This window comes from Mirounga leonina, unplaced genomic scaffold (genome assembly GCF_011800145.1).
Source record: "Mirounga leonina isolate KUSES-001 unplaced genomic scaffold, KU_Mleo_1.0 Mir_94, whole genome shotgun sequence".
In the NCBI taxonomy this organism is placed as follows: Eukaryota; Metazoa; Chordata; class Mammalia; order Carnivora; family Phocidae; genus Mirounga; species Mirounga leonina.
In genome coordinates this window covers 11,861,176-11,878,361 of record NW_023270855.1, presented here as the reverse complement: position 1 = coordinate 11,878,361, position 17,186 = coordinate 11,861,176, and the positions used below count along the sequence as shown (strand labels likewise).

Sequence of the window (17,186 nt, the reverse complement as noted above, 5' to 3'; positions counted from 1 at the left end):
TCATTTCAGAGATCTGAACATCTAAGCAGAAATTTCCATAGTACCAGACAATGAAATAATTATGTCCCATCATCATTTGTCCTTCCCTTTTCGATCTGTGTTAGCATCATTAGCTTTAATTTAATAACACCATCTCTTATTATTGAACATTTAGAATTCACCTTGTTGGTTAATTTAATTAATTAATTAAACCTCCGAAATGTTTTGTGAGAATCTACCATCTTTCTGATGCCCACTTTGTTTCCTCTCTTATTTTCTCTCTCCCTCTTTCTCTTTCTCTCATTTTCTTTTTTCTTCTCTTCTTCCTTCCTCCTGTCTTTACCTTTCTACCTCCCTGTCTCTGTCTCTCTTCTATTTTCTCTCTCTTTCTTGCATGCTCTTCTTCCTTCCTTTCCCCCCTTCCTTCTACACTCTCTCTTTCTCTCTCTTTCTTTCTTCCTTCATTCTCTTTCTTTCTTTCTTTCTTCTTTTATTTTTTAATGGCACACAGATTGTGGTTGGGCTTGATAGAATCCATTTCATTTATTGAATGTCTAGTGGACACCTGGTACTTTGCTAAGGATGTTAGGACATTTGTAACATTAGATCATACTAAATATGGCACTCTTATGCACACAAAATATTGGTTCTGCCTATAGTACAAAAATTTGTAAATTAGTAGCTGAAAGACATTTGGAGCTTTATCTGGAGAATTCAGACATCCTTATTTCTCTGACTCATCTCCAGCAAGGATAAAAAAGAAATGGCTCTACTTCTCCATGTGTACTTATTCTGAATGCACCTGAAATAACTTATCTTTAATAGGTCCAAGCAGCTCATACATTTGCTTTCATTACTGATATTATAGCTCTAGCACCACCTTGGGCCCTTTAAATAGTAAAAAGTATCAGACTCTGTATAGTTCCACTCAAGGCTCTTTTAAAGCAAAGTAATAGCAGCTGTCCTCCAATGGGTTTCAGGCTGATTATTAGTACTCCAGTTCTCCTTTCTCTTCAAACTTGTAAATATGCTTGTGTCAGGATTTACGTGCAATTGCTCCCCATAGCCAGATGCATGACCTTATTCTCTCTTTCCTGCCAGCTCAATACAGTTTATGTCTGTAGGATGAATTCATATCTTCCTCTATTCATTCATTCCACAGATAGTTATGGGGCATCCCTGTCTGTCAGGTACCTTGTTTGGTGCTAAGGTCCTGCAGTTAAAGATTCAGGTCGTGTGCTCAAGAAAGTGAATCCAGTGGAGGCAGGCTAGGAAATAATCATGTTTAATATAGAGAGATAGCTGCTGTAATCCAAGGAAGCCCTGTGGTCCTCTGAAAGTATGGGAGAAGGTCACCAACTCAGCCTTGGGGAAATGGTCATCCAACAGATAGGGACCCTCCGTTGGTCTATCATGTATACTATTGTTATTTCTCTGGCTTGAGGCAGCATTTCTTAAGGTGTGGTAGTGAATCTTTAGATTACATCTAGGAGAAAGACTCAGTTTGTTGCTAGTGTGTGTGTTTGCAAAAAGGATGTTTTTTAAGCAAATATTTTTTTGACATTAACATACCTCAAGAACATATGATCTTAAATGTACAGCCTGATGCATTACGTACAATAAGCATGCCAGCATACAGAATCTGGATTAGGAAGCAGCATCTTGCCAGCCCCTAGAAGTTCCATTTATGCCCCTGCCAGGCAGTCCTGCCTCTAGGATGGGCACTGTCCTGACTTCTGCCACAGATTGGTTCTGCCTGGCTTTGAACTTTATGTAAGTGCAGTGCTGTCATACAACAAGTACTCTTTTGTTTCTGTCTTTCCTGAGCTAGCTTCCCATTTGTGAGATGCATCCATGCTGTAGGGTCAGTTGTAGTTTATGTTCTTTTTTTAAATAATAACAATACACATTTATTTAAAGTAATACATTTGCCGTTCAAATAATCCTAATTTGTACATTTCATGTTTACCCAAATTCTTTTTTTTTTAAATATTTTATTTATTTATTTTAGAGCGAGAGTGCTCAGGGGGAGGGGCAGAGCAAGAGGGAGAAAGAGTCTCAAGCAGACTCTGCACTGAGTGTGGAGCCTGTCACAGGGCTCTATCTCAAGACCCTGAGATCATGACCTGAGCTGAAACCAAGAGTCGGTTACTTAACCGACTGTGTCACCCAGGCACCCCAGGTTTACCCAACTTCTTAAAAATATTTGAGGGCAGCTGTAACCACAGATTTCAACTCCATGATGATTTCTTTGCCCATTCTTCTCTCTCTTTTCTTTCCCAAATAATTTCTTTCAGATATGGTTCAAGATAGAGTGTATCCTCATATTCTGTCCACTGCTCTTTAGGTGAGATCTGCTGCCTCGTGGTCAGGTTCAGTGCTCTCTTGATGCAAAACATCCTGTCATTATGAAGGTTCTTGGGAAGCCTTTCACATCATCATTCTCGCATAATGTATCATCTCGTGTTAACCCCAGTGTATTGACCCATGCAGCATTGTAATCCCATTTTCAAATACCCTCCTGCCACCATCTGGATGCTGCAACAGTAGGCCTGCTCACCATTTTGACCAGTTTATACATTCTTTGTGATTTATAGGGCTTGATCTCATATTCCATTGTATGTTCATACCACAGTTTATTTATTTATTCTATGTCAAGGAATATTTGGGTTTGTGGGCTTTCAATACCATTCTAATCTCCCTTTTAGCTCAGAGTCTTGGCAAGTAGCAATAACCACCCCTGCTGTCCAGTGTAATCAGAAGCACATCTTGCCTAGGTCATACCCCCTCTGGAAAATAACAAACTTCCCTTAAACTGCCTTGATTCCCACACAGAAATCAGGAGCCATCAGAAGGAGGACTGGTTCTTATATGATGGAGAGGCAAACATTGGAAGGAAGGAAGGAGATTCTGTCAAGGAAGCTGAAGTGATACAGAGACCAGAAGGTGTATTCCTTCTCATTTGGGAAGATAAAAACTGGAATCCATTGCATTTGCAAATAGACTATGTTAGAGCAATTCAACCGTGTGGTAGCCACATTTTCGATTTGTGTTTAAAGGTCCATAGAAACAGTGGATATATACGCTATATGGGATCTCGATCTTTGCAAATGCAGCAACCAGTGAAATTCTCAATGAAAGGACTCTAGGTTTGTTTACACTATTCTCTTTCTGTGTCCTTTTATGTATTTATTTGCCTATTTAATAAAGTTTTAAGGCATATCTTGAAAAATATTATTTGGCAGGACTCCAGTTAGACAACCAATTCTTTTATTTACTTAGTAGCTATCCTAGCCCAAAGTCACAGATTTTTTTTCCATTTCCTATTTTTTTTCCATTTCCTTAATAAAACGTGGTACTTAAACAGTGAGAGGGTGACAGTCTTCTAGATTCTATTTATAAAAGACTCATAACTCCTCAATAAACTCATAGCCGAGGAAATATTAATCAGTTGCCAATAAACAGCTCTGTGCTGGAGTTCACATATGTTTCTTCTCAATAATTGCATATGCTTTGTATGAAAACTGCAGAACTGTACCCACTAGAGACAACATTTTTGTTATTAAGAGTTTCAATATGTGTTGTGTTTGTTTGTTTTGTCTTTTTGTTTTGTTTTGTTGTTTCGTCATGGTTGAACTACCAGTTAAAATATAAAATGTTAGTTGGTAGTTGGGAAGGAAAAAGCCTGCTTACTCTTTGTGGTGAATGTCCTGGTTGGGTTTTTGTTTGTTTGTTTAAGATTTTATTTATTTATTTGACAGAGAGCGTGTGCACAAGCAGGGGGAGCATCAGGCAGAGGGAGAAGCAGGCTCCCCACTAAGCAGGGAGCCCGATGCAGAACTCAATCCCAGGACCCTGGGATCATGACCTGAGCCAAAGGCAGACGCTTAACTGACTGAGCTACCCAGGCATCCCTGTCCTGATTGTTGATGAGGTAGATTGAGAAGTATGCTAATGTCTGTCTCTGAATTCCATACTTGGCAAAATGACTTAATAGTAAATAAGAGTACCTCTAAATTCCCCTTAACCAAATTCAAAACCTGCCATATCCATACTGGCTGTGTAACCAATTAACCTCTCTAACCCTCTAAGATGACAATACTAATAATGTTAATTTCACCTTATAGGATTGCTGAAGGGGAACAAAAAAAACACATGCAAAGTATTTAATACAGTGCTCGGTATATTGAGAGCATGCCCTGAATGCAGCAGATATTATCATCATTAATATATATATATTTTTATCTGTACCTCATGCCTGCTTTTACAGATGAGGAAACTAAAGTTTAGACAGGTGAAATGAGTTTCACAACCTAACCAGTAATAGGTTCATATTCATTTCTCAGGCACTTTTTGTTTCCTATAGTGGGCATTATACACTTTAACATGTACTATTTAGTCTCTAGCCATAGCTATGTCTGTCTCCCACTAAAAGCAAGATTTTTGAGGAAAGGAGCTGTGGCTATTTTTGCACTGTTATATTCCCACGACCAATAGCTCTGCTTACATAAGACATCTCCAGTAAGAATGTACTGAAAAATTAAATCAATGAAATTTACAAACATAATTTTCCAATCAGAGAAAACCATGATTAATCTCCATAATAGTTATATATGATAGATAAATTTTTGAAGTATTTCATATGCAACTTGTAGGCACTTTCCATGTATCATAAATTATTCTTCAGTCATGAATGGGGTATATGTTTTACCACACATATTTGCAATCAGTAGGTCCCCTTGTGAATTATAGCACTAACATTAATGAACTCGGCTGCCCCAAATGTTAACAGTTTGCTCCTGAACTGGATCCGTGAAAATTTTTTGCCAACAGACTACGTGAACTAATATATTGCTTAATTCTCAGTCTGGCAAAGCAGAGAGAATTGTCACTGGTATGTGAAAATTTGCAGTGTAACATCATATATGCAAATGAAATAAATGTTGCAAAAATAATTATTGTTGCTTATGGGAGGATTAATAGTTACAGTCTGCCCTGTTTTCTGTTGAGGTTTAATTTAATTCTGTGGCATGTATTAACTGAGGAAATTAATTTGGGTTTAATTATTGTGTGTGTCTGTTAATGTGCACACTTTTTTTTTTTTAAAGATTTTATTTATTTATTTGAGACAGAGAGAATGAGAGACAGAGAGCATGAGAGGGAAGAGGGTCAGAGGGAGAAGCAGACCCCCCGCCGAGCAGGGAGCCCGATGCGGGACTCGATCCCGGGACTCCAGGATCATGACCTGAGCCGCAGGCAGTCGCTTTAACCAACTGAGCCACCCAGGCACCCAATGTGCACACTTTTGATGAATATTTAGTTACACTGAACCACCAACCCAGCCACTATGCTTTGCTCATCCGCTGATAGGGAGCATCTGATGGAGGGGATGGTTCGTACTGGATGGATTCCAAGTGCAGTGTCATTATAGCAGATAGCTGTGATTCAGGGAAGAAGGCACTGGGCTTGAGTCAGAAGAGCACAGGATTTGGGTTCTGGCCCTGCTATTAACAAGCTATGTGCATCCCTAATTCTCAACTGGAGAATGGTAGGAGAAAACCAATTTACCCTAGGGCTTTGGTTTGGGAACTAAATGAATGAATGCATGTGAAAACAGATTTGTGATCTGTACACTACTGCTTTAACGAATGGAATGTCTACAGTAAACTTCACATGAATCCATTTATAGACAAAGTCATTTAAAAAGTCACATAAGCTTAAACAAGTACCTAAAAGGCACTCAAGAAAGTATCTGTTGATGAACAGAATGTAGGTTGATTGTGATTAAGTATAGACGAACACCCACACCTTCACTATAAATATGGCCATGAACAAAAATTCCATGCAGCAAGAAAGATGGTCAGATCCTCTGGAGGTTTGGTTTGCTCATTTCAAGAAGCAATTAACATCACAAAGAATTCCTGTATGGCTACAAGTTTTAAGATTAAGACATAAGCATTCTGGAGCCAGACTGACTTGGTGCAGCAATAGTATAGTTTTCCAGCTGGTGGTTAGGTCCTGAGCCTCCGTCTCCTCGTCGGAAAATGGGGGTCCCATCACTTGCAAGGGCCACTATGAGGATTGAATGTGGTGATGTATGTAAAGTGATGTGCACAAATACTGGCCCATGGGAGTTTCTCAAGAAATGTGAGCTTTGCCTGCAGTAGAAGTGATGACATTTTAATAGGATCCTTTGCAATGGCATGTAGCTCTTGAAATAGAACAAATGGAAGTAGCTACTATCTCTATAAAAAGAGTGAGGATTATTGACTCCAGACCTGGGTGTAGTTCATGTTCACACACTCACTGCCTTTTCTCTTCCTGTTCTCTTCTTTCACCCAGGCCCATGGGTTTCCTTTAAGCAAGTAAAATAATAACTTGAGCAGGCTCATTTCACACTGGGGTCCTGTTGGCTCAGTGGTAGTATTTAGTTACAGCTCTATTTCTCCTTTGTTTGCGCAACTCATCCCTGCAATGTCAGGAAAATAAATGTCTGGGGAGGGGAGACAAACAAGAGGTACAATGAAGGAAGCTGACCTCAAGTTAATGGAATCTGGGTTCTTTGAAGGAGAACACATTGCTAGAGAAGCCTGCTGTATTCATTCAGCAGAGAGGCTGTCTAGCCTTTCTTCACATGTGTTTGATTCTCATTTTCTCATGCCAGAGTGAAGGTCCAGCCCCTCCTCACACAAAGCAGGTCAATTTGGACAGAGGCTAAGCCTTCCATGCCTTTTACACTTGTCTGGCATGGAGGGGATTTATCTTTACAGAAAAAAAAAAATAGGCGAGAATAATACATCTAAGCAATCAATCAACAAATATTTATTGATTGTGTACTCTGTGCTGATTACAATTCAAAGTGTTGGAGGCAGAGTAGCAAACGGATAAAATTAACACCAAAGTTTTATTGTGTGCTTTTGTAGACACTAGTCACTGTGCTCGGGTTTAAATAGTTAATCTTCACAAATCTTGTGGAGTAGATATCATTAGCTCTCATTTATAGTTGAGAAAAGCTAAAAGCAGCTTATGTAACTTGCTCAAGGACATATAGTTAACACATGGTCAAGCTGGGATTTCAGACTAAAAATCTACTTGTACTGTAAGCATCATGCTACAGCCTTCACAACGGGAGTTGGAAAATAGCAAAGAGATATTGTAAGCCCCACATAAAACCTTGGTGACTAAACAGACTGACAGAACCACATTTCACAGAATTCATACTATATATATTATTTATATATACATATATATATGCATAAACACACACATATATACACATCACACACACAAATATGGATATTCCAGGGTGCAATCTCTTGTCTTTTAAAGGTTTTTAAATACTCAGTTGACACTTAAGGCATCCTGTAAAACATATTTGCAAAACATAAATAACTCTGAGTGTCACTTTAGTTATTGGTAAATGGAATATTTCATCCACTCACAGGATGGATAACAAAAGATGATAATATGTATCAAGTGCCCAGTGCAGTGTTCAGCACATGGTTGTCAATTAAAGGTATTTCCCTTCCCTGTGGTTATTATTTTTTCAATACAGAGATGTTGTTTTCCTCTGCTATATTTAATGCAAACCCTTTATGAACAAGAACCATGTCCTATAATATTTATTATCATCCTAGCATTTCTAACCTCGTTCTTCATGCCCATCCTCTCTTCCAGAGCCTATTCCCGACACTGGGCTACTCTGTAAAGATTGGTTGATTTTTCCATGATGCTAAATACTACTTGACTACATTTTGACTTTTACCAGGTTTGGTGGAAATAATCTTTTTTTTCCCAAATTTCTAAACACCAGCCTTATATCCTTAAATGTGATATTGACCTTCATGAAGAACTGGTTTAATTATTTTGACCATTAAGGATAATTTCTAAAAATCAATTTTGATCCCTGAATTTTCTGATCTCTCATTACCCACAGAAAATTCAGTGTTACCATATTTTCTCCTCTGCCTGTTGTGGAGGCAAAATTCCCCTCATACTTGAACCAGGAAGCACAAACCAAGGTTTGAGTGTCATTTCCATGACCAGCCAAAAAAATTTTTAACCACTTTATTGAGGTATCATTGAAATGTAAAAAAAAAAAAAAAAAAAAAAAAGTATTAATTTATACAGCTCCATGAGTTTGGGGCCAACTATACACCTGTGAAACCATCCCTACCATCAATGCCATAAGCATATTCATCACTCCCAAAGTTTCCTCCTTTATTATCATTTGTGTCAGGGTGTGTGTGTGTGTGTGTGTGTGTGTGTAGGAACACCTACCACAAGATCAACCCATTTTGCAAATTTTAAGTATACAGCACAGTATTATTATCTATAGGCATTGTGTTGCATAGTAGATCTCCAGAAATTTTTTATCTCATGTAACTGAAACTTTGTACCCTTTGACCATCACCTCTCCATTTTCCCTTCCCTCCAGCCCCTGGCAACCACCATTCTATGCTTCTGTGAATTTGATAATTTTCAATTTCTTCCCAGGATACCTTTCTGATCCTCCTTGGATCTTCTTTAGGGGGTTGTCCAACCAAATGCTAAATTTTACTACCTACAGCTGGTAGGATGGATTCATAATGATACAGCAACTGTCTCTTCCCTTTCCTGAGCATTTAAAGAATGATTCTCTCTCTCTCCTTCGCTTTTCTTTTTTCCAGTTAAAGTGCAGACTGAGCTTATCAAAGGAGTAGGCAGCAGCTTCAAAAGCTGAGTCCCCCTGGGCCTTCAGGAACGTGAGCTTTGCAGACTAGGAAGTTACATTGTCTTATGAATTCTGATAAAGCCTTTGAATTTCAGAAAACTGGAAACCAAATTTCCCTTAGTTTTTCTTCCTTTTTTTTTTTTAAAGATTTTATTTATTTATTTGAGAGAAAGAGAGAGAGAGAAACAGCATGAGAGGGGAGAGGGTCTGAGGGAGAAGCAGGCTCCCCACTGAGCTGGGAGCCCGATGTGGGACTTGATCCCAGGACTCCGGGATCATGACCTGAGCCGAAGGCAGTCGCTTAACCAACTGAGCCACCCAGGCACCCAGTTTTTCTTCTTTTTAAAAAACATTTTAAAAACTTTTTATTCCTTTTAATTTTTAATACTCTGCACTAGGTTTTCTCTGTAGCCTGCTTACCTAGACAGCACGATGAGAAAGACATTTTGAGAAGAACTGAGCCTGGATTCTCAGAGATCTATTTTCTCTCATTCAGAAAAGACATGCATCCTTTAACCTTGAGTGTTCCTAAACCTCTAAGCAGATTACAGTCATTCTCAAACATTGCCTTGGTGCCCAGCCCTTCATGTATTCTTAGAGTCTTCTGACAATGAAAAAAGAAACGAACGTAGAAACAAACAAAAAACTCAGATATGGTATTTGGATGCTCAGAAACTTAACTCAAAGACTTGGAAATAAAATTACAGTATATTGAGAAAATCTTAAAAGAAAGTAGTGTTCACTTACATCCTTCATTAAATCTAATACTCTTACTCATCTAGTTAGTGTGACAAGTAGACTATCACAGCCCTTTTTTCCAATTTTATTTTAAAAAATTCCAGATGGCTACTCATGCATTTTAAATTTTAAACCAACTGATAAGAAAACATAAAAATGGTCCGTTGTACTAAGGGAACTGTTATCATATAAATAATACAAATGATTCTTTTCTTCCTTCCTTCTTTCCATAAGTAATTCTTAAGAACTTCATATAAGGATACATAATAAATGTGAGGATTTGAGCAAGGCATGGAATACCTTCATATAAGCTTATCTGGGAGGTTTTGGGGCTCTGTGACTTTGCCATGAGCTTCTCTTTAAGAGATGCTAAAGGAATTGGTAATGGATTTTCATTTGCCACAGTTTCCTCCCTGAGCAAACAATCAAGTCGGGGAAACACATCCCTTCTTTGGCTTTAGCCTGGTTGAGATGGCAGGCACTCTTGAAGATAGCAATCATTGGTGTATCCTCTGCCACCAAAGTTCCAAGAGAACTCATTTATTTTAGGCAATTGAAGGCTTCGAACTTCAATTAAGAATAGGAAATATGAGTAGTAATTGGCCATGCATTTGCACTGGATATTGTGAAAAATAAGGGAATTTTTAAAAAAAATCATTATGAATGAGAAGTATTTTACATTTGGGGGAAGATGAAAACATTTACATATGAGTGCATCTTATCAGAAACAGGTAATGAAAATTAAAAATTGGCTTGATATCTCTCCCTGAAGAAACATAAGAAAGGAATGAACTCCAATGGTCATGGAACAGATGTTTATGACTTAGCTGTACTTGGTGGCTTAAAAGAAGTGTGGCTTTTTGTTGACCACGAAACAAAGAATTAAATCTGATAACACTAGGCTTTTAAGGGTTCAACAATAGACTGTGTAGGAGCCAAACTTGGTTATTCGGCCTATCGCTCTCTTATCCTGAAATTTAATTCCATGGAATTAAATGAATTGAGAGAAAATTCTCACCCAAATGGGTTTGTCATGACAAATTTTGGCAGATCCAGCATAGATTTTGGAAAGAAGAATAAAAACAGTTAATTTATTTAGCTTGGAGGAGAAGAGAACTAAGAAAGGGTTAATGATCAAATAACTGAATCAATCCCCTTTTGTAAGGGGAATAAATAAGTATATGTATTTTTTTTATCTATGAAGAAGATGAAATGAAAACGTGTAACAGGTACAAATTTATTTATTTATTTGATTTATGAAAGAGGCAAAATGAAAATGTATAATAGGTGCAAATAAAAATCAGTTAACACTAATGAAATTAGAGCTGAATTTAAAGAAAGAACGATGAAGGCTATTCCAGCTTCTTTCACTATTTCTGGACTCTTCTAGCAACAGGATATATTAGTATTGAACCTTCTTCTCTATAAGGAGAATTCAGTAGTGCCTTATTTTTTATGTGAGAAGAAAAAAAAAAAAACCTGACAGATGTCAAGGCTTTATTTGAACCTTTAGGAGAACATGAGTGTTGTCTGCCGAAGTGAAATGGCTGGTTTTAAGCTTTTCATGAAGCTCAGAGGCAAACCGTTTATAACCCTGGAAATATTTAATTTGGGGAGGTTTATGTTAAGATAATAAAATAATTAGCTTTCCCTCATTAGAGGCATGCAGAGCGGTAGGGTTGCGTGTTCTGGAAAATTACATTTCTGCTCTTTCACTGACTTAATACGTGTGGATTGATGCAGATCAGATAGCTAACTGGCAGGCGTTTTACACGTTTACCTTGTTTTAACTAATTGCCAGTTCAGAGTCGCTGGAGGTTCCATTTTAAATTAATGACTGTGAGGTTAACTGCAAACACGTATCTATTGAGAAATTAGGAAAGAATAGCAGACTCCACATTGTTTCTTATCAGTGCTCTCAGTTCTTAGTGGGCTGATACATTAAAGAAGCAGGGGATACCAACCTGTGGCCCTCCCATCAGATGGGGCCCACTGCCTCTTTTTGTAAATAAAATTTTATTGGCACATAGCTACACCTATTTGTTAGTGTTCTCTGTGGTTGCTTTCTCATTATAAAAGCAGAGTTGAGTAGTTGGAACAGACACCATACACTTGCAAAGTCTAAACTAGTTACTATCCAATCCTTGAAGGAAAAAGGTTGCCAACTCCTGCATTAAAGGATATCTACCTCACTATATCATTCTGTAGTAGTTCTTAGGTGAAACAGTCTTTTAGCTAGAGGTTTGTTTTCATATTCTCATTGATTACCAGTGGAAAATACACATGTTTAGAAAATAAAATGCAACTTTAGTGTTTTATTTCAGTCCTTCATTGTAATCTATATGCCTCTCAGAACATTTCTTTGGACACAGTTTGCATGAGTTGATGAAGTTCGGGATTAATTTTGGTGCCTGATGAAACATGGCTTAGTTTGGCATTTCTTTGCTTTATGATTCATGCTTTCTTTGCCACTGGACTTTATTTAGACTATTTTCTTGGCTCATATTAGCTATAGAGAATTGATAGGACACTACATTTTCCATCCTCCCTTATACCAAAAATATTGTTAATGTGGCATGAAAAAAGAAAAATAAATTTTAATTCACTCCTAAAACTAGAATCTTTGTATTGCCAGTTTCCTCTCTTGGTAAAGAAAAGCAATGGCCTCATTGGTCCCTAAGGTCACTATATAGTATTCAAATTTTGAAATGGAACACTGTGGGTGAGAGGGGAGCCCTCCTTGGCAAAAAACACAAAACAAACAAAACAAAACCCCCAAAACAAACAAAAAAAGCCCATAGAATTCTATTATAATGAATTAGTGAAGTGTTTTAGTCTTTCATGATGATTTTCCAGCTTATTTCCAAAGGAATTTATTTTTGTATGACTAGACCTAATCTTTTTAAGGTAAACATCTCATTATTTTGGTTTATATCACTCTACTCTCTTCACACCACCGCCCCCCCCGCCCCCATCCAAACTACCTAAATCCAGAAAAGTTTGAAAGCACCTGACTCTTTGGCACAACTTTCTCTTTTCGCTTTTTATTTCTGACTTATTACATAGCAGACCCTTCTACTGAACACCTAAAATTAATTAGGGCCATAAATACACAAGAATCCCATTTTCATTTTCTAACCAATCACCAGAATTTTAGATTTTCAGAGGAAAAAAAAAGGAGAACACTTACTCTTGGAACCAGCTCTGTATCTGTTTGACACATAAGGAGGAACTGATTGAAGAATTAGAGGTGATTTGTCTCCTGAGAGAAAGTAGAGGTGCCATCTAAGAGTTCTGTACAGTTTTTATTAATTTATTTCATTCTTTATAAAAAACAGCAAACATTACTGTCCCTGGGCCTTTGCTTGGTGTTGAAAATAAAAGGAGGACTGGGTCTGTTTTCAGTGAGCTCACAGTCTGTTGAGATGTGCATTCCAGGCTGAGACTCTGACCAATGTGATAGCACAGATGCATTTTGAGGATGTATGTGTGGTAGAAAGAGAAGAGGAGGTTCGGCGGAGTAGGCAGGGGCTAGATCTTGAAGGAATTTGTAGACCAATGAAAGCAATCTGTTGTATGCAAAAAACACTGTGGCATTTTGAGGGCTAATGATCACGTTGAGAGTGGATAATCGGGAAGGCAGCATTCAAATAAAATGTTCATCTAGAGACAGCAGAACAACATTGATGGTCAACACATTTTGTATGCCTTAAATGTTTATGGTGCTTGACTAAACTGTACAAATTTATATGAGGTTGTCTTTATCACTATGAGAAAGATACAACCACAGTGAGAAGAAATACGGACACCTTTTATATATTTATTTTTGGCCTTTCTCTTCCCAGAGTCTAATTCCCTCCCTGAGAGTCTAAGTTGCTCCTTTCCTGGGTTAATTTGATCGAATTTGCCTTCCCTTCTCCCTGAGGACATTTAGAAGGATCTGGAGACATTTTTGGGGTCACCACTAGGGATGGAGGAGATGCTCCACTGCCATCTCCTGAATAGCAGTCAGGTGTGATGCTGAGCACGCTACAATGTACAGAACACTCATCCACAACAAGGATTTATTCTACCCAAACATCAGCAGTGTCAGGATTGAAAAACCCTGATTGCAAATTATATTTTCTGATTCCATCCTGCTTACTGCCCTATGTATGTGACTCAGGAAATATGAATAGGGCTGACAGCTTCTGGAAGATCCCCAGGGCAGCCTACAAGATTAGATGGGATTGGAATCCTCTGAATGGACAAGCCTGATGGAGAGAGTCTGTGCTTTAACACTTCAGTTCTCAGTGGCCAAAAGAAGGTGAACCTGTCCACCTCCTGTGTCTAACTTTTTATTCTACTGTGATTAAGGCATAGCAATTGTGGGGCCCTTTGTTGCAGAGAATCACATTCATGCTTTGACTGAGCTCTCTTTCATTAAAAAATACCGTACCCAGAGGAACATTCCACTTAACCCTGTATTTGCTTATGAGGTACTTCTCTCACCCCAAAATCCACAGGGTCTCTCTTATGTTACGTGGTGAGTTTCCCAAACTAGCCCTGTACCCTCCTGTATGTGGTCATGTTATGAAAAGATTTCCCTGGATTTCCTTGCCACAATGAGAAGTTGCTTTGTGTTTTTATCTTTCTCTGAAAAGAAATGGTGGTCACTGTATTTTGAAGTTGAAGAATTGTATTTTTAATGCCCAGGAAGGAAAGGATTGCTAATATTCTGGTTCACACATATATTCCTTGTAATTCATTGCATTTCTCGTTTAACTCAAGTCAGAATGGGGAAATGCTGAGCAACTGTGAACAATGTAGCAATAAAGGCACTGGGGTAATCTTTCATACAGACCTCTTAGGGACAGTGCTGAGAAGGGTATGAATTAATCTTGCTAAGTTAGATAAATGGCAATGACAGAGCTATATCCTGCTGTTGTCTGCTACCCCACAATAATAATAATAATAATAATAATAATAATAATAATAAATAATAAATAAATAACAAAAATAAAATAAAAATTTAAGAAGCAAAAGTTTAAAAACCCATAAAACTCAAGCCATAACAATTATATTCAGCATTTCATCCCCTAAATGAATGCAAATATATCTTTAAAAGCATTTTTCTTACATCTGTGTGTATTTTAGCTTCTTATAAATGCATTAAAATCATTTTTCCCCACAATAGAGGCCAGTTCCTAATTTTGGAACCCTGTGGGTGGAACAAATGGTAACCTCCAAAGAGAACAGCAGGAGCCTTTAGAGAGGAGGACGTCCCGGGGCATACTCTCTTACCTCTTAGGCATTCTCTGGAAGACAACCTTGTCCCGCCCTCATCTTCTGTTTAATTTGCTGTTTTTTTTTTTTTTTTCTCTCTCCTTGGGGAGAATGATAGTAAGTGAATGCTTCATAATTTCTCTGCCTCACAGGACATTTTAGAAACAATGACGTCATATTTCTTTTCTTTGCATGTAGTCCAGACTCTCTTAGAGACTACTAGAATCTAGACATATACAGAAGAAAGAGTCCTCAGAATTCAACTAGTTCCAACTCTTTTTCCTTTGCAAATGAAGGAACTGAGGTTCAGTGGGGCAAGGCAACTTCCTCAGGATAGCAGAACCAAGAGAGGCAGACATGCGTGTTTGGGGCTGCAGTGTTCTCCCAGTGAAGCCCTTGCTTCTTAAACCTTGGTGACAGGCTTGTCAGATATGGCAAAGCAAATTGAACAAACAGACATACAATGCTTGGGACATACTTATCCTAAGAAAATTATTGTTTATCTGAAATTTAGATAAACTAAGCATCCTGTATTTTATCTATCAAAACAGCCTGAGACTGTGGGAGCCTGTGCTCTTAGTTAATTGGAACATTTGAATAAATATATACCACTGACTATGCTCCCAACCTAAAATTTCTCTTGATAGGTATGTGAGACTTTTTTGTTGTTGTTTATTTGTTTGTTTTGTTTTGGTTTGGTTCCAGAGCTTGAGCACCTGAAATAGAGCAAAGGTTGGAAAATTAATTAAGGGTGCAGAGGGATATGTTTTCAATTAGTAGCATTGGGTTCATCTGATGAATCCAATGAATGAATCACCACTGCATGAATGCACCATTCTCCAATCCCATAGAGGGTTGGAGGAAGCAAGCAGTATGGTGTATCCTGATATGCATTCTTAAGACATTCTGAATTCTTCTAGGAATTGTGTAATTGCTATTTATTTTGCTTCATGGAAAAATGTCTCTTTATAAAAAACATCAATAATCGCTTAAGAAAGTAGAAGTTTAAAAGAAAAATTAGTTAAACTATGGCCATTCATAGTTCATTCATAATATGTATTCATTTATTCTATAATCATTATTCCTTTTAACTCCATGCATTATGAAGATAAATATGATACTTGGCCTCTACTCTAGGAAAACTTGCATCCTCAAAGTTGCTGGAATTAGTCTAATATGGATCTGGTTTTTGTAAACCTTCAGTGCTTCTAGGTTGATCAAATGTCTCTCCAGAAATAATAAATGGTTTACTTCCTATGTAGGCAAGTTGGTACCAATGCTCTGTAAATGGAAATCTGGTTTATGTTCTAATACCTTAGATAATCCATGTAAGTCTAATATTATCCAGCCCTTATATATAGGAAATGAATCTGTTTGTTCCATTTTACTTTTATCAGTGGCATTATGTGGTTAAGAGTACAAACGCTGGAGCTAGGCTGATGGATGTGATCTTGAGTAAATACTTAGTTTCTGGAACTCTATGCCTGTTTTTTCACTTGTAAAATAGGAATAATAAAATCACTTCCTTCATAGCCTTCTTGTGAAGTTTAAATGGGCTATTATGTTAAAGTTAGAACTATGCCAGCCTCCTTACTAGCCTGATATAATCATTTTCTGTTGTTATTCTTTTGACTCCTTGTTCTGTCTGCACATCATGCCACCTAGAACCTTGGGATTTTTTTCCTTTGTTCTATTTCAAGGTCTTCTGATGTTACAACATTCCCTTTGACCTTGAATGCTGAGTTTGGAAATTTCCATGAGTCTCAACCCCACAGTCATGAACCAACCAACTTTTATACCAGTCCCTAGCTCATGGGACATGAGCCCAGGTCAAAACCCTAAGATCGTTGCTTACAGAAGAAAGGAGTTCAGAATATGAACTCTTGTGTGTACTGTTCACCACTCTGTTCCTATCTCAACTGTGCACAGTTGGGCTGTAACACATATTCACTGAATGAAGTAAGAAATAAACACTTTTAAGCATTTAAGATTGAAAGAGTATTTTTCCTAGGCTAGGAGAAGCTATTACAGTTAATTGGATAGGTATCATTAAAGAAAAATCTTAGAGTAGATCATCAAACTCCATAAGATCCAGAATGCGGTATGTACACATGAGAAGACTCTTCATTTCACTTCCCATTTCATAAAATCATATGACATAATTCAAGTGATGGGTTTTCCCAAAGTCATTAAGATTCTCATTTCCATTTACTAGAAGAAACAGTAACATTGAAAATAAAATTTTCTTTTGTTGGCATTATTGCTTATTTTCCAAAGGAAGAATGGATCAAGACTTGATTTTTTCCTCTCCCATTTTTCATCAGAGGCCACCCTCCAGACTTCTTCATTGGACAATGTCTTGGAATTCCTCTTTTCTATTAGGCCATTCTATTTCTCATTTATTTTTATTTATCCTCTCAATGGCTTTTCAAGATTGATTTTTAAATCAGAATTACAGAGCTTAAAGTCTTTTGGCCAGGGCTTCACAAAA

The 17,186-nt window shown here is 37.6% G+C and overlaps 1 pseudogene; it reads right to left on the bottom strand.

The window, feature by feature from the left end:
* Positions 1-2,210: 2,210 nt before the first annotated feature.
* On the bottom strand, positions 2,211-2,542 carry LOC118005438 (annotated as a pseudogene).
* Positions 2,543-17,186: the final 14,644 nt, after the last annotated feature.